Raw genomic sequence first — 27,918 nt, 5'->3', positions numbered from 1 at the left:
GTCAGTATATTAGGGGGTCAGTGTTGGTATATTAGGGGTCAGTATATTAGGGGTCAGTGTTGGTATATTTACCTAGCGAAGCCAACAGCGTGACTGAGATAGTCTGCCAGCGGCCTGCCTCTCCTCCTCCCTCTCAGAGGCCAGTTTGGCGAGCAGCAGACGAAAAGCGTCGATCAGCGGGGTCAACAGCGATCTCATCAGAGCCTGCTTCTCTCGGCGGGACTCTCCGTGGTCGATCAGCACCCCCGCCGTCTCAAAGATAAACAGCTGGTCATCGCTGGTCAGCAGCGCCCGGAAACCGTTCTCCTGAGGTACACACGGGGAGGGGAATGAAGGTCAGTACAGAGGGAGGATAATGTAAGGAGGGTAAGGTAGGTCAGTGAAGAGAGAGAGAGATGTAGAGGATAATGTATGGAGGGTAAGGTAGGTCAGTGCAGAGAGATGCTGTAGAGGGTAATGTACGGAGGGTAATGTATAGAGGGTAATGTATAGAGGGGAGAGGTAACTTACAGGAGGAGCCAGCTCCAGCATGTCTGTAGAGGGTAATGTATAGAGGGTAATGTACAGAGGGTAATGTACAGAGGGTAATGTACAGAGGGTAATGTACAGAGGGTAATGTGTAGAGGGTAATGTATAGAGGGTAATGTATAGAGGGTAATGTATAGAGGGTAATGTGTAGAGGGTAATGTACAGAGGGTAATGTATAGAGGGGAGAGGTAACTTACAGGAGGAGCCAGCTCCAACAGGTCTGTAGAGGGTAATGTATAGAGGGTAATGTATAGAGGGTAATGTACAGAGGGTAATGTACAGAGGGTAATGTGTAGAGGGTAATGTGTAGAGGGTAATGTACAGAGGGTAATGTATAGAGGGTAATGTATAGAGGGTAATGTACAGAGGGTAATGTACAGAGGGTAATGTATAGAGGGGAGAGGTAACTTACAGGAGGAGCCAGCTCCAGCAGGTCCTGTATCCTGGACAGGATGTCTTCAATGAAGGAGTTCATGTGTTTACTGGGCAACAGAGTAAACAACAGAGTAAACAACAGAGTAAAACAACAGGGTTAGGGGTCAAACACAAAGAACCTTCTAGAACTATTACTGTAAAACAGAGGACTGGTCTATAGTAGTGCACTATATAGGGAATAGGGCTCTGGTCTATAGTAGTGCACTATATAGGGAATAGGGCTCTGGTCTATAGTAGTGCACTATATAGGGAATAGGGCTCTGGTCTATAGTAGTGCACTATATAGGGAATAGGGCTCTGGTCTAAAGTAGTGCACTATATGGGAATAGGGCTCTGGTCTATAGTAGTGCACTATATAGGGAATAGGGCTCTGGTCTATAGTAGTGCACTATATAGGGAATAGGGCTCTGGTCTATAGTAGTGCACTATATAGGAATAGGGCTCTGGTCTATAGTAGTGTACTATATAGGGAATAGGGCTCTGGTCTATAGTAGTGCACTATATAGGGAATAGGGGTCTGGTCTATAGTAGTGCACTATATAGGGAATAGGGCTCTGGTCTAAAGTAGTGTACTATATAGGGAATAGGGCTCTGGTCTATAGTAGTGCACTATATAGGGAATAGGGGTCTGGTCTATAGTAGTGCACTATATAGGAATAGGGCTCTGGTCTATAGTAGTACACTATATAGGGAATAGGGCTCTGGTCTATAGTAGTGCACTATATAGGGAATAGGGCTCTGGTCTATAGTAGTGTACTATATAGGGAATAGGGCCCTGGTCTATAGTAGTGTACTATATAGGGAATAGGGCTCTGGTCTATAGTAGTGCACTATATAGGGAATAGGGCTCTGGTCTATAGTAATGCACTATATAGGGAATAGGGCCCTGGTCTATAGTAGTGCACTATATAGGGAATAGGGCTCTGGTCTATAGTAGTGTACTATATAGGGAATAGGGCTCTGGTCTAAAGTAGTGTACTATATAGGGAATAGGGCTCTGGTCTATAGTAGTGGGCTATATAGGGAATAGGGCTCTGGTCTATAGTAGTGCACTATATAGGGAATAGGGCTCTGGTCTATAGTAGTGCACTATATAGGGAGTAGGGCTCTGGTCTATAGTAGTGCACTATATAGGGAATAGGGCTCTGGTCTATAGTAGTGCACTATATAGGGAATAGGGCTCTGGTCTATAGTAGTGCACTATATAGGGAATAGGGCTCTGGTCTATAGTAGTGTACTATATAGGGAATAGGGCTCTGGTCTAAAGTAGTGTACTATATAGGGAATAGGGCTCTGGTCTATAGTAGTGGGCTATATAGGGAATAGGGCTCTGGTCTATAGTAGTGTACTATATAGGGAATAGGGCTCTGGTCTATAGTAGTGGGCTATAAAGGGAATAGGGCTCTGGTCTATAGTAGTGTACTATATAGGGAATAGGGGTCTGGTCTATAGTAGTGTACTATATAGGGAATAGGGGTCTGGTCTATAGTAGGGCACTATATAGGGAATAGGGCTCTGAGTCTAAAGTAGTGCACTATATAGGAATAGGGGTCTGGTCTATAGTAGTGCACTATATAGGGAATAGGGCTCTGGTCTATAGTAGTGCACTATATAGGGAATAGGGCCCTGGTCTAAAGTAGTGCACTATATAGGAATAGGGCTCTGGTCTATAGTAGTGGGCTATATGGGAATAGGGCTCTGGTCTATAGTAGTACACTATATAGGGAATAGGGCTCTGGTCTATAGTAGTACACTATATAGGGAATAGGGCTCTGGTCTATAGTAGTGCACTATATAGGGAATAGGGCTCTGGTCTATAGTAGTGTACTATATAGGGAATAGGGCCCTGGTCTATAGTAGTGTACTATATAGGGAATAGGGCTCTGGTCTATAGTAGTGCACTATATAGGGAATAGGGCTCTGGTCTATAGTAATGCACTATATAGGGAATAGGGCCCTGGTCTATAGTAGTGCACTATATAGGGAATAGGGCTCTGGTCTATAGTAGTGTACTATATAGGGAATAGGGCTCTGGTCTAAAGTAGTGTACTATATAGGGAATAGGGCTCTGGTCTATAGTAGTGGGCTATATAGGGAATAGGGCTCTGGTCTATAGTAGTGCACTATATAGGAATAGGGCTCTGGTCTATAGTAGTGCACTATATAGGGGAGTAGGGCTCTGGTCTATAGTAGTGCACTATATAGGGAATAGGGCTCTGGTCTATAGTAGTGCACTATATAGGGAATAGGGCTCTGGTCTATAGTAGTGCACTATATAGGGAATAGGGCTCTGGTCTATAGTAGTGTACTATATAGGAATAGGGCTCTGGTCTAAAGTAGTGTACTATATAGGGAATAGGGCTCTGGTCTATAGTAGTGGGCTATATAGGGAATAGGGCTCTGGTCTATAGTAGTGTACTATATAGGAATAGGGCTCTGGTCTATAGTAGTGCACTATATAGGGAATAGGGCTCTGGTCTAAAGTAGTGTACTATATAGGAATAGGGCTCTGGTCTATAGTAGTGGGCTATATAGGGAATAGGGCTCTGGTCTATAGTAGTGTACTATATAGGGAATAGGGCTCTGGTCTATAGTAGTGCACTATATAGGGAATAGGGCTCTGGTCTATAGTAGTGGGCTATAAAGGGAATAGGGCTCTGGTCTATAGTAGTGTACTATATAGGGAATAGGGGTCTGGTCTATAGTAGTGTACTATATAGGGAATAGGGGTCTGGTCTATAGTAGGGCACTATATAGGGAATAGGGCTCTGGTCTAAAGTAGTGCACTATATAGGGAATAGGGGTCTGGTCTATAGTAGTGCACTATATGGGAATAGGGCTCTGGTCTATAGTAGTGCACTATATAGGAATAGGGCCCTGGTCTAAAGTAGTGCACTATATAGGGAATAGGGCTCTGGTCTATAGTAGTGGGCTATATAGGGAATAGGGCTCTGGTCTATAGTAGTGGGCTATATAGGGAATAGGGCTCTGGTCTATAGTAGTGGGCTATATAGGGAATAGGGCTCTGGTCTATAGTAGTGCACTATATAGGGAATAGGGCTCTGGTCTATAGTAGTGTACTATATAGGGAATAGGGCTCTGGTCTAAAGTAGTGCACTATATAGGGAATAGGGCTCTGGTCTATAGTAGTGCACTATATAGGGAATAGGGCTCTGGTCTAAAGTAGTGCACTATATAGGGAATAGGGCTCTGGTCTATAGTAGTGCACTATATAGGGAATAGGGCCCTGGTCTAAAGTAGTGCACTATATAGGGAATAGGGCCCTGGTCTAAAGTAGTGCACTATATAGGGAATAGGGCTCTGGTCTAAAGTAGTGGGCTATATAGGGAATAGGGCTCTGGTCTATAGTAGTGGGCTATATAGGGAATAGGGCTCTGGTCTATAGTAGTGGGCTATATAGGGAATAGGGCTCTGGTCTATAGTAGTGGGCCATATAGGGAATAGGGCTCTGGTCTATAGTAGTGCACTATATAGGGAATAGGGCTCTGGTCTATAGTAGTGCACTATATAGGGAATAGGGCTCTGGTCTATAGTAGTGCACTATATAGGGAATAGGGCTCTGGTCTATAGTAGTGCACTATATAGGGAATAGGGGTCTGGTCTAAAGTAGTGCACTATATAGGAATAGGGCTCTGGTCTATAGTAGTGCACTATATAGGGAATAGGGCTCTGGTCTATAGTAGTGGGCTATATAGGGAATAGGGCTCTGGTCTATAGTAGTGGGCTATATAGGGAATAGGGCTCTGGTCTATAGTAGTGCACTATATAGGGAATAGGGCTCTGGTCTATAGTAGTGTACTATATGGGAATAGGGGTCTGGTCTAAAGTAGTGCACTATATAGGGAATAGGGCTCTGGTCTATAGTAGTGTACTATATGGAATAGGGCCCTGGTCTATAGTAGTGCACTATATAGGGAATAGGGCTCTGGTCTATAGTAGTGTACTATATAGGGAATAGGGCTCTGGTCTAAAGTAGTACAGTATATAGGAATAGGGGTCTGGTCTAAAGTAGTGCACTATATGGGGAATAGGGCTCTGGTCTAAAGTAGTGCACTATATAGGGAATAGGGCTCTGGTCTATAGTAGTGCACTATATAGGAATAGGGCCCTGGTCTAAAGTAGTGCACTATATAGGAATAGGGCTCTGGTCTATAGTAGTGTACTATATAGGGAATAGTGCTCTGGTCTAAAGTAGTGCACTATATAGGGAATAGGGCCCTGGTCTAAAGTAGTGCACTATATAGGAATAGGGCTCTAGTCTATAGTAGTGCACTATATAGGGAATAGGGCTCTGGTCTAAAGTAGTGTACTATATAGGGAATAGGGCTCTGGTCTATAGTAGTGCACTATATAGGGAATAGGGCTCTGGTCTATAGTAGTGTACTATATAGGGAATAGGGCTCTGGTCTATAGTAGTGTACTATATAGGGAATAGGGCTCTGGTCTAAAGTAGTGCACTATATAGGGAATAGGGCTCTGGTCTATAGTAGTGCACTATATAGGGAATAGGGCTCTGGTCTATAGTAGTGTACTATATAGGGAATAGGGCTCTGGTCTATAGTAGTGTACTATATAGGGAATAGGGCTCTGGTCTAAAGTAGTACAGTATATAGGGAATAGGTGTCTGGTCTAAAGTAGTGCACTATATAGGGAATAGGGCTCTGGTCTAAAGTAGTGCACTATATAGGGAATAGGGCTCTGGTCTATAGTAGTGCACTATATAGGAATAGGGCCCTGGTCTAAAGTAGTGCACTATATAGGGAATAGGGCTCTAGTCTATAGTAGTGCACTATATAGGGAATAGGGCTCTGGTCTAAAGTAGTGTACTATATAGGGAATAGGGCTCTGGTCTATAGTAGTGCACTATATAGGGAATAGGGCTCTGGTCTATAGTAGTGTACTATATAGGGAATAGGGCTCTGGTCTATAGTAGTGTACTATATAGGGAATAGGGCTCTGGTCTAAAGTAGTGCACTATATAGGGAATAGGGCTCTGGTCTATAGTAGTGTACTATATAGGGAATAGGGCTCTGGTCTATAGTAGTGTACTATATAGGGATAGGGGCCCATTGGGAACACCATGTAATGCTTAGTGACAGCTGGACTTACTGCAGCGTCTTGACGAAGCGTGAGAAGAGGTAGGCCACTCTGCTGCGGACCTTAGGACTGCTGTGTCTCAGACCTCGATGGTCCAGGAAGGCCATCTACAGGACAGAGTGGAACAAAACCGCCCCTTTATCCAGGGGTCCACTGTCCCTCTCCTCTCCTCTGATACAAAACCTCCCCTTTATCCAGGGGTCCACTGTCCCTCTCCTCAACACTGATACAAAACCTCCCCTTTATCCAGGGGTCCACTGTCCCTCTCCTCTCCACTGATACAAAACCTCCCCTTTATCCAGGGGTCCACTGTCCCTCTCCTCTCCTCTGATACAAAACCTCCCCTTTATCCAGGGGTCCACTGTCCCTCTCCTCTCCTCTGATACAAAACCTCCCCTTTATCCAGGGGTCCACTGTCCCTCTCCTCAACACTGATACAAAACCTCCCCTTTATCCAGGGGTCCACTGTCCCTCTCCTCTCCTCAACACTGATACAAAACCTCCCCTTTATCCAGGGGTCCACTGTCCCTCTCCTCAACACTGATACAAAACCTCCCCTTTGTCCAGGGGTCCACTGTCCCTCTCCTCTACACTGATACAAAACCTCCCCTTTATCCAGGGGTCCACTGTCCCTCTCCTCTCCTCTGATACAAAACCTCCCCTTTATCCAGGGGTCCACTGTCCCTCTCCTCTCCTCTGATACAAAACCTCCCCCTTTATCCAGGGGTCCACTGTCCCTCTCCTCAACACTGATACAAAACCTCCCCTTTATCCAGGGGTCCACTGTCCCTCTCCTCTACACTGATACAAAACCTCCCCTTTATCCAGGGGTCCACTGTCCCTCTCCTCAACACTGATACAAAACCTCCCCTTTATCCAGGGGTCCACTGTCCCTCTCCTCAACACGGATACAAAACCTCCCCTTTATCCAGGGGTCCACTGTCCCTCTCCTCTCCTCTGATACAAAACCTCCCCTTTAACCAGGGGTCCACTGTCCCTCTCCTCAACACTGATACAAAACCTCCCCTTTATCCAGGGGTCCACTGTCCCTCTCCTCTGATACAAAACCTCCCCCTTTAACCAGGGGTCCACTGTCCCTCTCCTCAACACTGATACAAAACCTCCCCTTTATCCAGGGGTCCACTGTCCCTCTCCTCTCCTCTGATACAAAACCTCCCCTTTATCCAGGGGTCCACTGTCCCTCTCCTCAACACTGATACAAAACCTCCCCTTTATCCAGGGGTCCACTGTCCCTCTCCTCTCCTCAACACTGTGAAGACACGACGTTTAAAAGGTAGAACAGAGAGCTGATTGGCTGGGTTGATTCAGCGACTGCAGTACTAACCAGGACATTGGGGATGTGCTGCGGTTCAACCAGGAAGAACTTGTCGTAACGAACCACCGTCTCAAAGAACTCCAGGGATACAGACGTGTGTTGGTACCCGCTGAGACCAGAGGAGACGAGCTGAGGAGACGAGGAGAAAACAGGACATGATAACAGACATTAGAAACAGGGGTCGTCGGCGGGGACTGGACCCCGGGTCGTCGGCGGGACTGGACCCCGGGTCGTCGGCGGGGACTGGACCCCGGGTCGTCGGCGGGGACTGGACCCGGGGTCGTCGGCGGGACTGGACCCCGGGGTCGTCGGCGGGACTGGACCCGGGGGTCGTCGGCGGGACTGGACCCCGGGGTCGTCGGCGGGACTGGACCCCGGGGTCGTCGGCGGGGACTGGACCCCGGGGTCGTCGGCGGGACTGGACCCCGGGGTCGTCGGCGGGACTGAACCCGGGGGTCGTCGGCGGGACTGGACCCGGGGGTCGTCGGCGGGGGACTGGACCCCGGGGTCGTCGGCGGGGACTGGACCCCGGGGTCGTCGGCGGGGACTGGACCCCGGGGGTCGTCGGCGGGGACTGGACCCCGGGGGTCGTCGGCGAGGACTGGACCCCGGGGGTCGTCGGCGGGACTGGACCCCGGGGGTCGCCGGCGGGGACTGGACCCCGGGGGTCGTCGGCGGGGACTGGACCCCGGGGTCGTCGGGGGGACTGGACCCCGGGGTCGTCGGGCGGGACTGGACCCGGGGGTCGTCGGCGGGGACTGGACCCGGGCGGTCTCGGCTGTGTTTAACTCACCGTTCTCATCATATCCTGCAGGGCGGAGGTCTTGGCCGTGTCGCCAGAGAAGTGGGCCCCGTGTGAAGCCGGCAGAGCCTCTCCCAGCATGTACAGCAGCCTGATGGCCACCTCCACCTCCATGAAGGACGCCCGTCTGCCACCGCCTGAGACACACACAATCAGGATCAGTACACGGTTCTTCACGGGGGACGTCGAGGAAGAAAAGAAGATGGAGTCTTACTGCACGGTGTTATTGAAGACTCTGCCTACAGCTTCCAGGAGCAGCTCAGGAGACACCTGAGCCAGACGATCTAACAGCATCTTTAACTGTTTCCTGTACTCTACAAACATCGCTTCATCCTCCCCCTGGGAGAGAGAGAGAAAGAGGGGAGAGATGGACAGAGAGAGAGAGAGGGGGGAGAGATGGACAGAGAGAGAGAGAGGGGGAGAGATGGACAGAGAGAGAGAGAGGGGGGAGAGATGGACAGAGAGACAGAGAGAGAGATGGACAGAGAGAGATGGAGAGAGATGGACAGAGAGAGATGGACAGAGAGAGATGGACAGAGAGAGAGATGGACAGAGAGAGATGGACAGAGAGAGATGGACAGAGAGAGATAGAGAGAGAGAGAGACAGAGAGAGAGAGACAGAGAGAGATGGACAGAGAGAGATGGACAGAGAGAGAGATGGACAGAGAGAGAGAGACAGAGAGAGACAGAGAGAGACAGAGAGAGACAGAGAGAGACAGAGAGAGACAGAGAGAGACAGAGAGAGACAGAGAGAGACAGAGAGAGACAGAGAGAGACAGAGAGAGAGAGAGAGAGAGAGAGAGAGAGAGAGAGAGAGAGAGAGAGAGAGAGAGAGGGGAGAGATGGAGAGAGAGAAAGGAGAGAGATAGAAGGGAGAGAGATGGAGACAGTGAGTAATGAGAACGATGTTCAACTCCCCCCACAATTTAAAACCTTAAAGTTTTTACCTCGTTGTCAAAGTTGTACTCTTCATCATAAGTGAGTTTCTTCATCACAGCCAACATGATGGCCTGTTGAGACAGAGACACAGTCAACACGCCGGACACACACATCAGTCAACACGCCAGACCCACACATCAGTCAACACGCCAGACCCACACATCAGTCAACACGCCAGACCCACACATCAGTCAACACGCCAGACCCACACATCAGTCAACACGCCGGACCCACACATCAGTCAACACGCCGGACCCACACATCAGTCAACACGCCGGACCCACACATCAGTCAACACGCCGGACCCACACATCAGTCAACACGCCGGACCCACACATCAGTCAACACGCCAGACCCACACATCAGTCAACACGCCGGATCCAGACACACCAGTCAACACGCCGGATCCAGACACACCAGTCAACACGCCGGATCCAGACACACCAGTCAACACGCCGGATCCGGACACACCAGTCAACACGCCGGATCCGGACACACCAGTCAACACGCCGGATCCGGACACACCAGTCAACACGCCGGATCCGGACACACCAGTCAACACGCCGGATCCGGACACACCAGTCAACACGCCGGATCCGGACACTGAGTCAACACGCCGGATCCGGACACACCAGTCAACACGCCCGGATCCGGACACACCAGTCAACACGCCGGACCCACACATCAGTCAACACGCCGGACCCACACATCAGTCAACACGCCGGACCCACACATCAGTCAACACGCCGGATCCACACATCAGTCAACACGCCGGATCCACACATCAGTCAACACGCCGGATCCACACATCAGTCAACACGCCGGATCCACACATCAGTCAACACGCCGGATCCACACATCAGTCAACACGCCGGATCCACACATCAGTCAACACGCCGGAAACACATCAGTCAACACGCCGGAAACACATCAGTCAACACGCCGGACACATCAGTCAACACGCCAGAAACATCAGTCAACACGCCAGAAACATCAGTCAACACGCCAGAAACATCAGTCAACATGATGACAAATGGAGAGACGTTAGAACAGGTTTTTAAAAGCTAGTGGCTGGTTTCCCCAGACACCGATTAATTATATTCCTGGAATAAATTTAAAATAAAACATGGGTCATGTTTTTAGTCCAGAACTAAGGCCTAATCTGTGTGTCCGGGAAACCAGCCCCAAAGAGTTCCTGATGAAATCGTACCTCAACGTTAGTCTTCTGTTGGTCTGTCAGCAGCGGAAACTACAAGAGGGAAGAGAGACGACAGGATGTTGTCGTCATGAAAACACTACCAACGGGACCTTTAATTCAACGAAGTGGGGCTTTTCCCAGAAAGCAGGAGAGATTAGCCGGCTAACTGACACACACACACACACACACACACACACACACACACACACACACACACCACACACCACACACCACACACCACACACACACTACACACACTACACACACTACACACACACACACACACACACACACACACACACACACACCCCAAACGATAATGATTGGGGTCAGTTTGTGTGGACAGTTTTCTCCACCTTGTCTGATTCCCAGTACTCTTCAATGGCCTCCTGTCCTCCTCTCCCTACCTGAAGCATGTTACTCTGCCACTCGGACCCCTTGGGGAAGATTGCAAAAACAGATAAACACAAGTTTACGTCATGGTTACCGTGACACCCTGATCCTATTGATGACGCTGTCACATGACAGTGGTCTTGAGAGGCTACTCCACGCCCGTTCTAGAGATTATATTTCTATGGTTTCCCCTCTCCTGTCTAGTAGAGATACATCTAGAGTGGCTTCCTCTCCTGTCTAGTAGAGATACATCTAGAGTGGCTCCCTCTCCTGTCTAGTAGAGATACATCTAGAGTGGCTTCCTCTCCTGTCTAGTAGAGATACATCTAGAGTCTACAGTGACTCCCTCTCCTGTCTAGTAGAGATACATCTAGAGTGACTCCCTCTCCTGTCTAGTAGAGATACATCTAGAGCGATTCCCTCTCCTGTCTAGTAGAGATACATCTAGAGTGACTCCCTCTCCTGTCTAGTAGAGATACATCTAGAGTCTACAGTGACTCCCTCTCCTGTCTAGTAGAGATACATCTAGAGTGGCTCCCTCTCCTGTCTAGTAGAGATACATCTAGAGTGGCTCCCTCTCCTGTCTAGTAGAGATACATCTAGAGTGGCTTCCTCTCCTGTCTAGTAGAGATACATCTAGAGTGGCTTCCTCTCCTGTCTAGTAGAGATACATCTAGAGCGATTCCCTCTCCTGTCTAGTAGAGATACATCTAGAGTGGCTTCCTCTCCTGTCTAGTAGAGATACATCTAGAGTGGCTCCCTCTCCTGTCTAGTAGAGATACATCTAGAGTGGCTCCCTCTCCTGTCTAGTAGAGATACATCTAGAGTGGCTCCCTCTCCTGTCTAGTAGAGATACATCTAGAGTGGCTCCCTCTCCTGTCTAGTAGAGATACATCTAGAGTCTAGAGTGACTCCCTCTCCTGTCTAGTAGAGATACATCTAGAGTGGCTTCCTCTCCTGTCTAGTAGAGATACATCTAGAGTGGCTCCCTCTCCTGTCTAGTAGAGATACATCTAGAGTGGCTCCCTCTCCTGTCTAGTAGAGATACATCTAGAGTGGCTCCCTCTCCTGTCTAGTAGAGATACATCTAGAGTGGCTCCCTCTCCTGTCTAGTAGAGATACATCTAGAGTCTAGAGTGACTCCCTCTCCTGTCTAGTAGAGATACATCTAGAGTGGCTCCCTCTCCTGTCTAGTAGAGATACATCTAGAGTGGCTCCCTCTCCTGTCTAGTAGAGATACATCTAGAGTCTAGAGTGGATCCCTCTCCTGTCTAGTAGAGATACATCTAGAGTGGCTCCCTCTCCTGTCTAGTAGAGATACATCTAGAGTGGCTCCCTCTCCTGTCTAGTAGAGATACATCTAGAGTGACTCCCTCTCCTGTCTAGTAAAGATACATCTAGAGTGGCTCCCTCTCCTGTCTAGTAGAGATACATCTAGAGTCTAGAGTGGATCCCTCTCCTGTCTAGTAGAGATACATCTAGAGTGGCTCCCTCTCCTGTCTAGTAAAGATACATCTAGAGTGGCTCCCTCTCCTGTCTAGTAAAGATACATCTAGAGTGGCTCCCTCTCCTGTCTAGTAAAGATACATCTAGAGTGGCTCCCTCTCCTGTCTAGTAGAGATACATCTAGAGTCTAGAGTGGATCCCTCTCCTGTCTAGTAGAGATACATCTAGAGTGGCTCCCTCTCCTGTCTAGTAGAGATACATCTAGAGTGGCTCCCTCTCCTGTCTAGTAGAGATACATCTAGAGTCTAGAGTGGATCCCTCTCCTGTCTAGTAGAGATACATCTAGAGTGGCTCCCTCTCCTGTCTAGTAGAGATACATCTAGAGTGGCTCCCTCTCCTGTCTAGTAGAGATACATCTAGAGTGACTCCCTCTCCTGTCTAGTAGAGATACATCTAGAGTCTAGAGTGGCCCAAATGACACTATTCCCTTTATAGTGCACTACATTTGACCAGAGACCTGGATGGAGTAAGGTGCAATAGAGAATAGGGAGCCATATTCCCATAGACCTCTGGTATCAGTGTGTATCTCACCTGTTTGAGTACGTCCAGGTAGTCGTATCTCACCTGTTTGAGTACGTCCAGGTAGTCGCATCTCACCTGTTTGAGTACGTCCAGGTAGTCGCATCTCACCTGTTTGAGTACGTCCAGGTAGTCGTATCTCACCTGTTTGAGTACGTCCAGGTAGTCGTATCTCACCTGTTTGAGTACGTCCAGGTAGTCGCATCTCACCTGTTTGAGTACGTCCAGGTAGTCGTATCTCACCTGTTTGAGTACGTCCAGGTAGTCGTATCTCACCTGTTTGACTACGTCCAGGTAGTCGTATCTCACCTGTTTGAGTACGTCCAGGTAGTCGTATCTCACCTGTTTGAGTACGTCCAGGTAGTCGCATCTCACCTGTTTGAGTACGTCCAGGTAGTCGCATCTCACCTGTTTGAGTACGTCCAGGTAGTCGTATCTCACCTGTTTGAGTACGTCCAGGTAGTCGTATCTCACCTGTTTGAGTACGTCCAGGTAGTCGCATCTCACCTGTTTGAGTACGTCCAGGTAGTCGTATCTCACCTGTTTGAGTACGTCCAGGTAGTCGTATCTCACCTGTTTGACTACGTCCAGGTAGTCGTATCTCACCTGTTTGAGTACGTCCAGGTAGTCGTATCTCACCTGTTTGAGTACGTCCAGGTAGTCGTATCAGTGCGTATCTCACCTGTTTGAGTACGTTCAGGTAGTCGTAGCAGAAGCCTACGATGTTAGCCGAGATGTCGTCGTCGTCGTGGACCAACAGCTGGAGGAGCAGAGGAACCTTTGCCTCGATGGCGCGCAGCGACTCGGCGGCGTCTTTCACTTCGCCCCCCTTGGCCTGTTTGGTCCAGCTCAGCACCAGAGACTGACCCATCCCATTCACCAGTCTGGAGAACTTAGCCAGGAAGTCCACATCCTCTTCCTGACAGAGCCAAGACAGGAAACCATTTCACTGCACAGAACTACTATATAGGAGACAGGGGGGGCCATTTCACTGTACAGCACTACTATATAGGAGACGGGGGGCCATTTCACTGTACAGCACTACTATATAGGAGACAGGAAACCATTTCACTGTACAGCACTACTATATAGGAGACAGGGGGGCCATTTCACTGTACAGCACTGCTATATAGGAGACAGGAAACCATTTCACTGTACAGCACTACTATATAGGAGACAGGACGGCCATTTCACTGCACAGCACTACTATATAGGAGACAGGAAACCATTTCACTGTACAGCACTACTATATAGGAGACAGGAAACCATTTCACTGTACAGCACTACTATATAGGAGACAGGAAACCATTTCACTGTACAGCACTACTATATAGGAGACAGGAAACCATTTCACTGTACAGCACTACTATATAGGAGACAGGACGGCCATTTCACTGTACAGCACTACTATATAGGAGACAGGGGGGCCATTTCACTGTACAGCACTACTATATAGGAGACAGGGGGCCATTTCACTGTACAGCACTACTATATAGGAGACAGGAAACCATTTCACTGTACAGCACTACTATATAGGAGACAGGACGGCCATTTCACTGTACAGCACTACTATATAGGAGACAGGGGGCCATTTCACTGTACAGCACTACTATATAGGAGACAGGGGGCCATTTCACTGTACAGCACTACTATATAGGAGACAGGGGGGCCATTTCACTGCACAGCACTGCTATATAGGAGACAGGGAGCCATTTCACTGTACAGCACTACTATATAGGAGACAGGAAACCATTTCACTGTACAGCACTGCTATATAGGAGACAGGGGGGGCCATTTCACTGTACAGCACTACTATATAGGAGACAGGAAACCATTTCACTGTACAGCACTACTATATAGGAGACAGGGGGCCATTTCACTGTACAGCACTACTATATAGGAGACAGGGGGGCCATTTCACTGTACAGCACTACTATATAGGAGACAGGAAACCATTTCACTGTACAGCACTACTATATAGGAGACAGGGGGGCCATTTCACTGTACAGCACTACTATATAGGAGACAGGACGGCCATTTCACTGTACAGCACTACTATAGGAGACAGGGGGGGCCATTTCACTGTACAGCACTACTATATAGGAGACAGGAAACCATTTCACTGTACAGCACTACTATATAGGAGACAGGAAACCATTTCACTGTACAGCACTACTATATAGGAGACAGGGGGGCCATTTCACTGTACAGCACTACTATATAGGAGACAGGGGGGCCATTTCACTGTACAGCCCTACTATATAGGAGACAGGAAACCATTTCACTGTACAGCACTACTATATAGGAGACAGGAAGCCATTTCACTGCACAGCACTACTATATAGGAGACAGGGGGGCCATTTCACTGTACAGCACTACTATAGGAGACAGGAAGCCATTTCACTGCACAGCACTACTATATAGGAGACAGGGGGGCCATTTCACTGTACAGCACTACTATATAGGAGACAGGGGGCCATTTCACTGTACAGCACTACTATATAGGAGACAGGGGGGCCATTTCACTGTACAGCACTACTATATAGGAGACAGGAAACCATTTCACTGTACAGCACTACTATATAGGAGACAGGAAACCATTTCACTGTACAGCACTACTATATAGGATACAGGACGGCCATTTCACTGTACAGCACTACTATATAGGAGACAGGGGGGCCATTTCACTGTACAGCACTACTATATAGGAGACAGGGGGGCCATTTCACTGCACAGCACTACTATATAGGAGACAGGGGGCCATTTCACTGTACAGCACTACTATATAGGAGACAGGGGGGCCATTTCACTGTACAGCACTACTATATAGGAGACAGGGGGCCATTTCACTGTACAGCACTACTATATAGGAGACAGGAAACCATTTCACTGCACAGCACTACTATATAGGAGACAGGAAACCATTTCACTGTACAGCACTACTATATAGGAGACAGGACGGCCATTTCACTGTACAGCACTACTATATAGGAGACAGGACGGCCATTTCACTGTACAGCACTACTATATAGGAGACAGGACGGCCATTTCACTGTACAGCACTACTATATAGGAGACAGGACGGCCATTTCACTGTACAGCACTACTATATAGGAGACAGGACGGCCATTTCACTGTACAGCACTACTATATAGGAGACAGGAAACCATTTCACTGTACAGCACTACTATATAGGAGACAGGACAGCCATTTCACTGTACAGCACTACTATATAGGAGACAGGACGGCCATTTCACTGCACAGCACTACTATATAGGAGACAGGACGCCATTTCACTGCACAGCACTACTATATAGGAGACAGGAAACCATTTCACTGTACAGCACTACTATATAGGAGACAGGACGGCCATTTCACTGTACAGCACTACTATATAGGAGACAGGAAACCATTTCACTGTACAGCACTACTATATAGGAGACAGGAAACCATTTCACTGTACAGCACTACTATATAGGAGACAGGACGGCCATTTCACTGTACAGCACTACTATATAGGAGACAGGACAGCCATTTCACTGTACAGCACTACTATATAGGAGACAGGAAACCATTTCACTGTACAGCACTACTATATAGGAGACAGGAAACCATTTCACTGTACAGCACTACTATATAGGAGACAGGAAACCATTTCACTGTACAGCACTACTATATAGGAGACAGGACGGCCATTTCACTGTACAGCACTACTATATAGGAGACAGGAAACCATTTCACTGTACAGCACTACTATATAGGAGACAGGACGGCCATTTCACTGTACAGCACTACTATATAGGAGACAGGGGGCCATTTCACTGTACAGCACTACTATATAGGAGACAGGGGGCCATTTCACTGTACAGCACTACTATATAGGAGACAGGAAACCATTTCACTGTACAGCACTACTATATAGGAGACAGGACACCATTTCACTGTACAGCACTACTATATAGGAGACAGGGGGCCATTTCACTGTACAGCACTACTATATAGGAGACAGGAAACCATTTCACTGTACAGCACTACTATATAGGAGACAGGAAACCATTTCACTGTACAGCACTACTATATAGGAGACAGGGGGGGCCATTTCACTGTACAGCACTACTATATAGGAGACAGGGGGGCCATTTCACTGTACAGCACTACTATATAGGAGACAGGGGGGCCATTTCACTGTACAGCACTACTATATAGGAGACAGGAGGCCATTTCACTGTACAGCACTACTATATAGGAGACAGGGAGGCCATTTCACTGTACAGCACTACTATATAGGAGACAGGGAACCATTTCACTGTACAGCACTACTATATAGGAGACAGGAAGCCATTTCACTGTACAGCACTACTATATGGAGACAGGAAACCATTTCACTGTACAGCACTACTATATAGGAGACAGGACGGCCATTTCACTGTACAGCACTACTATATAGGAGACAGGGACGGCCATTTCACTGTACAGCACTACTATATAGGAGACAGGGGACCATTTCACTGTACAGCACTACTATATAGGAGACAGGGGGCCATTTCACTGTACAGCACTACTATATAGGAGACAGGGGGCCATTTCACTGTACAGCACTACTATATAGGAGACAGGAGGCCATTTCACTGTACAGCACTACTATATAGGAGACAGGGAGCCATTTCACTGTACAGCACTACTATATAGGAGACAGGAAACCATTTCACTGTACAGCACTACTATATAGGAGACAGGACGGCCATTTCACTGTACAGCACTACTATATAGGAGACAGGAAACCATTTCACTGTACAGCACTACTATATAGGAGACAGGAAACCATTTCACTGTACAGCACTACTATATAGGAGACAGGAAGCCATTTCACTGTACAGCACTACTATATAGGAGACAGGAAACCATTTCACTGTACAGCACTACTATATAGGAGACAGGAAACCATTTCACTGTACAGCACTACTATATAGGAGACAGGAAACCATTTCACTGTACAGCACTACTATATAGGAGACAGGACGCCATTTCACTGTACAGCACTACTATATAGGAGACAGGACGACCATTTCACTGTACAGCACTACTATATAGGAGACAGGAAACCATTTCACTGTACAGCACTACTATATAGGAGACAGGAAACCATTTCACTGTACAGCACTACTATATAGGAGACAGGGGGGCCATTTCACTGTACAGCACTACTATATAGGAGACAGGAAACCATTTCACTGTACAGCACTACTATATAGGAGACGGACGGCCATTTCACTGTACAGCACTACTATATAGGAGACAGGAAACCATTTCACTGTACAGCACTACTATATAGGAGACAGGACGGCCATTTCACTGTACAGCACTACTATATAGGAGACAGGACGGCCATTTCACTGTACAGCACTACTATATAGGAGACAGGAAACCATTTCACTGTACAGCACTACTATATAGGAGACAGGAAACCATTTCACTGTACAGCACTACTATATAGGAGACAGGACGGCCATTTCACTGTACAGCACTACTATATAGGAGACAGGACGGCCATTTCACTGTACAGCACTACTATATAGGAGACAGGAAACCATTTCACTGTACAGCACTACTATATAGGAGACAGGACGGCCATTTCACTGTACAGCACTACTATATAGGAGACAGGAAACCATTTCACTGTACAGCACTACTATATAGGAGACAGGGGGCCATTTCACTGTACAGCACTACTATATAGGAGACAGGGGGCCATTTCACTGTACAGCACTACTATATAGGAGACAGGAAACCATTTCACTGTACAGCACTACTATATAGGAGACAGGACGGCCATTTCACTGTACAGCACTACTATATAGGAGACAGGGGGGCCATTTCACTGTACAGCACTACTATATAGGAGACAGGAAACCATTTCACTGTACAGCACTGCTATATAGGAGACAGGACGGCCATTTCACTGTACAGCACAGCTATATAGGAGACAGAACGGCCATTTCACTGTACAGCACTACTATATAGGAGACAGGGGGGCCATTTCACTGTACAGCACTACTATATAGGAGACAGGGGGGCCATTTCACTGTACAGCACTGCTATATAGGAGACAGGGGGCCATTTCACTGTACAGCACTACTATATAGGAGACAGGGGGGCCATTTCACTGTACAGCACTACTATATAGGAGACAGGAAACCATTTCACTGTACAGCACTACTATATAGGAGACAGGAAACCATTTCACTGTACAGCACTACTATATAGGAGACAGGGGGCCATTTCACTGTACAGCACTACTATATAGGAGACAGGGGGGCCATTTCACTGTACAGCACTACTATATAGGAGACAGGGGGCCATTTCACTGCACAGCACTACTATATAGGAGACAGGGGGGCCATTTCACTGTACAGCACTACTATATAGGAGACAGGAAACCATTTCACTGTACAGCACTACTATATAGGAGACAGGAAACCATTTCACTGTACAGCACTACTATATAGGAGACAGGAAACCATTTCACTGTACAGCACTACTATATAGGAGACAGGGGGGCCATTTCACTGTACAGCACTACTATATAGGAGACAGGACGGCCATTTCACTGTACAGCACTACTATATAGGAGACAGGACGGCCATTTCACTGTACAGCACTACTATATAGGAGACAGGGGGGCCATTTCACTGTACAGCACTACTATATAGGAGACAGGGGGGCCATTTCACTGTACAGCACTACTATATAGGAGACAGGAAACCATTTCACTGTACAGCACTACTATATAGGAGACAGGAAACCATTTCACTGTACAGCACTACTATATAGGAGACAGGAAACCATTTCACTGTACAGCACTACTATATAGGAGACAGGAAACCATTTCACTGTACAGCACTACTATATAGGAGACAGGGGGGGCCATTTCACTGTACAGCACTACTATATAGGAGACAGGACGGCCATTTCACTGTACAGCACTACTATATAGGAGACAGGAAACCATTTCACTGTACAGCACTACTATATAGGAGACAGGGGGCCATTTCACTGTACAGCACTACTATATAGGAGACAGGGGGCCATTTCACTGTACAGCACTACTATATAGGAGACAGGAAACCATTTCACTGTACAGCACTACTATATAGGAGACAGGACGGCCATTTCACTGTACAGCACTACTATATAGGAGACAGGGGGGGCCATTTCACTGTACAGCACTACTATATAGGAGACAGGAAACCATTTCACTGTACAGCACTGCTATATAGGAGACAGGACGGCCATTTCACTGTACAGCACAGCTATATAGGAGACAGAACGGCCATTTCACTGTACAGCACTACTATATAGGAGACAGGGGGGGCCATTTCACTGTACAGCACTACTATATAGGAGACAGGGGGGGCCATTTCACTGTACAGCACTGCTATATAGGAGACAGGGGGCCATTTCACTGTACAGCACTACTATATAGGAGACAGGGGGGGCCATTTCACTGTACAGCACTACTATATAGGAGACAGGAAACCATTTCACTGTACAGCACTACTATATAGGAGACAGGAAACCATTTCACTGTACAGCACTACTATATAGGAGACAGGGGGCCATTTCACTGTACAGCACTACTATATAGGAGACAGGGGGCCATTTCACTGTACAGCACTACTATATAGGAGACAGGGGGGCCATTTCACTGCACAGCACTACTATATAGGAGACAGGGGGGCCATTTCACTGTACAGCACTACTATATAGGAGACAGGGGGGGCCATTTCACTGTACAGCACTACTATATAGGAGACAGGGGGGGCCATTTCACTGTACAGCACTACTATATAGGAGACAGGAAACCATTTCACTGTATAGCACTACTATATAGGAGACAGGAAACCATTTCACTGTACAGCACTACTATATAGGAGACAGGAAACCATTTCACTGTACAGCACTACTATATAGGAGACAGGAAACCATTTCACTGTACAGCACTACTATATAGGAGACAGGGGGGCCATTTCACTGTACAGCACTACTATATAGGAGACAGGGGGGCCATTTCACTGTACAGCACTACTATATAGGAGACAGGGGGGCCATTTCACTGTACAGCACTACTATATAGGAGACAGGGGGGCCATTTCACTGTATAGTACTACTATATAGGAGACAGGAAACCATTTCACTGTACAGCACTACTATATAGGAGACAGGGGGGGCCATTTCACTGTACAGCACTACTATATAGGAGACAGGGGGGCCATTTCACTGTACAGCACTACTATATAGGAGACAGGAAACCATTTCACTGTACAGCACTACTATATAGGAGACAGGAAACCATTTCACTGTACAGCACTACTATATAGGAGACAGGAAACCATTTCACTGTACAGCACTACTATATAGGAGACAGGAAACCATTTCACTGTACAGCACTACTATATAGGAGACAGGAAACCATTTCACTGTACAGCACTACTATATAGGAGACAGGAAACCATTTCACTGTACAGCACTACTATATAGGAGACAGGGGGGCATTTCACTGTACAGCACTACTATATAGGAGACAGGGGGCCATTTCACTGTACAGCACTACTATATAGGAGACAGGAAACCATTTCACTGTACAGCACTACTATATAGGAGACAGGAAACCATTTCACTGTACAGCACTACTATATAGGAGACAGGGGGGCCATTTCACTGTACAGCACTACTATATAGGAGACAGGGGGGCCATTTCACTGTACAGCACTACTATATAGGAGACAGGAAACCATTTCACTGTACAGCACTACTATATAGGAGACAGGGGGGGCCATTTCACTGTACAGCACTACTATATAGGAGACAGGGGGGCCATTTCACTGTACAGCACTACTATATAGGAGACAGGGGGGCCATTTCACTGTACAGCACTACTATATAGGAGACAGGGGGGCCATTTCACTGTACAGCACTACTATATAGGAGACAGGGGGGGCCATTTCACTGTACAGCACTACTATATAGGAGACAGGAAACCATTTCACTGTACAGCACTACTATATAGGAGACAGGGGGGGCATTTCACTGTACAGCACTACTATATAGGAGACAGGAAACCATTTCACTGTACAGCACTACTATATAGGAGACAGGAAACCATTTCACTGTACAGCACTACTATAGGAGACAGGAAACCATTTCACTGTACAGCACTACTATATAGGAGACAGGAAACCATTTCACTGTACAGCACTACTATATAGGAGACAGGGGGGCCATTTCACTGTACAGCACTACTATATAGGAGACAGGGGGGCCATTTCACTGTACAGCACTACTATATAGGAGACAGGAAACCATTTCACTGTACAGCACTACTATATAGGAGACAGGGGGGGCCATTTCACTGTACAGCACTACTATATAGGAGACAGGGGGCCATTTCACTGTACAGCACTACTATATAGGAGACAGGACGGCCATTTCACTGTACAGCACTACTATATAGGAGACAGGGGGGCCATTTCACTGCACAGCACTACTATATAGGAGACAGGGGGGCCATTTCACTGTACAGCACTACTATATAGGAGACAGGAAACCATTTCACTGTACAGCACTACTATATAGGAGACAGGGGGGCCATTTCACTGTACAGCACTGCTATGTGGTGTGTGTGTGTGTGTGTGTGTGTGTCTTCAGAAAGTACTCACACTCCTAGAATTTTCCACATTATGAATTGGTATTAAAAAATTACATTTTCTTTTCAACGATCTACACAAAATACTCTTGACGTCAAAGTCGAAGAGAAATTATATTTTTTTTTAAATATATATATATATATTAATTAAAAATATAACAATAAATGTATTTCGTCGCTACAGACTTCAGTCTTTCTGGGTCTCGAAGAGATTTCCAAACCTGGATTGTACAATATTTGCCCATTATTCTTGTTGAAATTCTTCAAGCTCTGTCAAGTTGGTTGTTGATCATTGCTAGACGGCCATTTTGAAGTCTTTCCGTAGATGTTCAAGACGATTTAAAGTCAGAACTGTAACTAAGCCCCTCAGGGACATTCAATGTCTTCTTGGTAAACAACCCCCAGTGTATATTTTGAGCTTGTGTTTTAGGTTATTGTCCTGCTGAAAAGCTAAATTTGTCTCCCAGTGTCTGTTGGAAAGAAGACTGAACCAGATTCTTCCTGTGATTAGCGCCATTCAGTTTTATTTTATTTTTTTTTATCCTGAAAAACTCCCCTGTCCTTACCGATGACAAGCATACCCATAACATGATGCAGCCACCACCATGCTAGACAATCTGAAGAGTGGTACTCAGTGATGTGTTGTGTTGGATTTGCCACAAATATAATAATTTTGTATTCAGGACAAAGTTCATTTATTCGCTAGATTTTTTTGCCAGTTTTACTTTAGTGTCTTGTTGCAAACAGGATGTATGTTTTAAACTTATTTAGTCTTGACATAACAAAAGGGGTTGAATACTTATTGACTCAATACATAAAATCAGCTTTTCATTTTGTATTAAATTTGTAAAACAAAAAAACACAGAATTCCACTTTGACATTGTGAAGTATTGTGTGTAGATCAGTGGCACAAAAATCTCAATTTAAAATCGATTTTAAATTCAAGCTGTAACACGACAAAATATGGGGAAGCTTTCTGAAGGGACTGTAGTGTGTGTGTGTGTGTGTGTGTGTGTGTGTGTACACCTACCTCCTCCACATTGAAGAAGCCAGCAGACTGCAGGACTTGACAGAGGGACTCAACCAGCTTGGTTTTGTCTGTAGGGTCCATGCCTTTATTAACAATCTCAAACAGACATTCGCACGCCTCCTCTCTCAGGTCCTCCACGGACATCTGACTCAGGAGCAGGTTAACAAACCTGGAGGGACAGGAAACACACTGGTTACACACTGGTCCAGGACCAGTCCATCTGATCTCTGGTTTATCAACCTGGACCAGGACCAGTCCATCTGATCTCTGGTTTATAAACCTGGAGGGACAGGAAACACTGGACCAGGACCAGTCATCTGATCTCTGGTCTATAAACCTGGACAGGAAACACTGGACCAGGACCAGTCATCTGATCTCTGGTCTATAAACCTGGACAGGAAACACTGGACCAGGACCAGTCATCTGATCTCTGGTCTATAAACCTGGACAGGAAACACTGGACCAGGACCAGTCATCTGATCTCTGGTTTATAAACCTGGACAGGAAACACTGGACCAGGACCAGTCATCTGATCTGTGGTTTATAAACCTGGTCCAGGACCAGTCATCTGATCTCTGGTCTATAAACCTGGTCCAGGACCAGTCATCTGATCTCTGGTTTATAAACCTGGACAGGAAACACTGGACCAGGACCAGTCATCTGGTTTATAAACCTGGACAGGAAACACTGGACCAGGACCAGTCATCTGATCTCTGGTCTATAAACCTGGACAGGAAACACTGGACCAGGACCAGTCATCTGGTTTATAAACCTGGACAGGAAACACTGGACCAGGACCAGTCATCTGATCTCTGGTCTATAAACCTGGACAGGAAACACTGGACCAGGACCAGTCCATCTGATCTCTGGTTTATCAACCTGGAGGGACAGGAAACACTGGACCAGGACCAGTCATCTGATCTCTGGTCTATAAACCTGGTCCAGGACCAGTCATCTGATCTCTGGTCTATAAACCTGGAGGGACAGGAAACACTGGACCAGGACCAGTCATCTGATCTCTGGTTTATAAACCTGGACAGGAAACACTGGACCAGGACCAGTCATCTGATCTCTGGTTTATAAACCTGGAGGGACAGGAAACACTGGACCAGGACCAGTCATCTGATCTCTGGTTTATCAACCTGGACAGGAAACACTGGACCAGGACCAGTCCATCTGATCTCTGGTTTATAAACCTGGTCCAGGAAACACTGGACCAGGACCAGTCATCTGATCTCTGGTTTATAAACCTGGACAGGAAACACTGGACCAGGACCAGTCCATCTGATCTCTGGTTTATAAACCTGGTCCAGGAAACACTGGACCAGGACCAGTCATCTGATCTCTGGTTTATAAACCTGGACAGGAAACACTGGACCAGGACCAGTCATCTGATCTCTGGTTTATCAACCTGGACCAGGACCAGTCATCTGATCTCTGGTCTATAAACCTGGACCAGGACCAGTCATCTGATCTCTGGTCTATAAACCTGGAGGGACAGGAAACACTGGACCAGGACCAGTCATCTGATCTCTGGTTTATAAACCTGGACAGGAAACACTGGACCAGGACCAGTCATCTGATCTCTGGTCTATAAACCTGGAGGGACAGGAAACACTGGACCAGGACCAGTCATCTGATCTCTGGTTTATCAACCTGGACCAGGACCAGTCATCTGATCTCTGGTTTATAAACCTGGACAGGAAACACTGGACCAGGACCAGTCATCTGATCTCTGGTCTATAAACCTGGAGGGACAGGAAACACTGGACCAGGACCAGTCATCTGATCTCTGGTTTATAAATCTGGACCAGGAAACACTGGACCAGGACCAGTCATCTGATCTCTGGTTTATCAACCTGGTCCAGGACCAGTCCATCTGATCTCTGGTTTATAAACCTGGACAGGAAACACTGGACCAGGACCAGTCATCTGATCTCTGGTTTATCAACCTGGACCAGGACCAGTCATCTGATCTCTGGTTTATAAACCTGGACCAGGACCAGTCATCTGATCTCTGGTTTATAAACCTGGACCAGGACCAGTCATCTGATCTCTGGTTTATAAACCTGGACAGGAAACACTGGACCAGGACCAGTCATCTGATCTCTGGTTTATCAACCTGGACCAGGACCAGTCATCTGATCTCTGGTCTATAAACCTGGACAGGAAACACTGGACCAGGACCAGTCATCTGATCTCTGGTCTATAAACCTGGACCAGGACCAGTCATCTGATCTCTGGTCTATAAACCTGGACAGGAAACACTGGACCAGGACCAGTCCATCTGATCTCTGGTTTATAAACCTGGACCAGGACCAGTCATCTGATCTCTGGTCTATAAACCTGGACAGGAAACACTGGACCAGGACCAGTCCATCTGATCTCTGGTTTATAAACCTGGACCAGGACCAGTCATCTGATCTCTGGTTTATAAACCTGGACCAGGACCAGTCATCTGATCTCTGGTCTATAAACCTGGACAGGAAACACTGGACCAGGACCAGTCATCTGATCTCTGGTTTATAAACCTGGACCAGGACCAGTCATCTGATCTCTGGTTTATAAACCTGGACCAGGACCAGTCCATCTGATCTCTGGTTTATAAACCTGGACCAGGACCAGTCATCTGATCTCTGGTCTATAAACCTGGACAGGAAACACTGGACCAGGACCAGTCATCTGATCTCTGGTTTATAAACCTGGACCAGGACCAGTCATCTGATCTCTGGTTTATAAACCTGGACCAGGACCAGTCCATCTGATCTCTGGTTTATAAACCTGGACCAGGACCAGTCATCTGATCTCTGGTCTATAAACCTGGTCCAGGAAACACTGGTCCAGGACCAGTCATCTGATCTCTGGTTTATAAACCTGGAGGGACAGGAAACACTGGACCAGGACCAGTCATCTGATTTCTGGTTTATACACCTGGACAGGAAACACTGGACCAGGACCAGTCATCTGGTCTCTGGTCTATAAACCTGGTCCAGGAAACACTGGTCCAGGACCAGTCATCTGATCTCTGGTTTATAAACCTGGAGGGACAGGAAACACTGGACCAGGACCAGTCATCTGATTTCTGGTTTATACACCTGGACAGGAAACACTGGACCAGGACCAGTCATCTGATCTCTGGTCTATACACCTGGACAGGAAACACTGGACCAGGACCAGTCCATCTGATCTCTGGTTACACACTGGACCAGGACCAGTCCATCTGATCTCTGGTTACACACTGGACAGGAAACACTGGACCAGGACCAGTCATCTGATCTCTGGTTTATACACCTGGACAGGAAACACTGGACCAGGACCAGTCCATCTGATCTCTGGTTTATAAACCTGGAGGGACAGGGAACACTGGACCAGGACCAGAGGTTCAACCCAACACGATGCACCTGAGCTCAGTGTCCAGTCTCATAGCAAAGGGTCTGAATACTGACGTAAATAAGGGATCTGGATTTTATTTTTAATAAAATGTTTTCGCTTTGTCATTATGGGGTATTGTGTGTAGATTTATGGGGGGGGAATTACTGAATCCATTTTAGAATAAGGCTGTAACGTAACAAAATGTGGGGAAAGGGGTCTGAATGCAATGTATTTATCTCAAATACCTTAGTATTATCTATCCTGATGCCTGGTCACTTTACCCTGCCTTCATGTACATATCTATCTACCTCATTATTATCTATCCTGATGCCTGGTCACTTTACCCTGCCTTCATGTACATATCTACCTCATTATTATCTATCCTGATGCCTGGTCACTTTACCCTGCCTTCATGTACATATCTATCTACCTCATTATTATCTATCCTGATGTCTAGTCACTTTACCCTGCCTTCATGTACATATCTACCTCATTATTATCTATCCTGATGTCTAGTCACTTTACCCTGCCTTCATGTACATATCTACCTCATTATTATCTATCCTGATGCCTGGTCACTTTACCCTGCCTTCATGTACATATCTACCTACCTTAATAATAATAATAATAATATCTATCCTGATTAAGGATGCACGATATATCGGTCAACATATCGGAATCGGACGATATTAGCTAAAAATGCCAACATCGGTATCGGACAGATATTTAGTTTAACGCCGATGTTAAAAACCGGATGTCAAAGCTAACGTACCTACCTACATAACGTAGGTACAGGACGTAATGACGCCACGTTAAAATGTTTTGCGCTACACGTGCAAAACAGCATTCCTAACCTAGCCCACAATGTCTGCTGTGTGGATCGAGCAGTCAACAAGTCCAGCAGTCATTTGAAAGAGCAAGAACATTTCAACGAGACGACAACTCAAAAGGCGAAATCCATAAACGCCAAGATAATGGAATTCATTGCCCTTCTGACAATCAACCGTTCTCTGTCGTGGGTGATGTTGGCTTTCGCCGA

The 27,918-nt window shown here is 46.8% G+C and overlaps 1 pseudogene; it reads right to left on the bottom strand.

Moving 5' to 3' along the window:
- Positions 1 to 72: 72 nt before the first annotated feature.
- The window catches only part of LOC106591297 (exportin-T-like), a 43,371-nt pseudogene continuing 15,525 nt past the window's right edge, over positions 73 to 27,918 (bottom strand).

The sequence above is a fragment of the Salmo salar genome, unplaced genomic scaffold (genome assembly GCF_905237065.1).
Source record: "Salmo salar unplaced genomic scaffold, Ssal_v3.1, whole genome shotgun sequence".
In the NCBI taxonomy this organism is placed as follows: Eukaryota; Metazoa; Chordata; class Actinopteri; order Salmoniformes; family Salmonidae; genus Salmo; species Salmo salar.
Note: the sequence above shows the minus strand (reverse complement) of the source record. Positions and strands in the feature narration are given on the sequence as shown.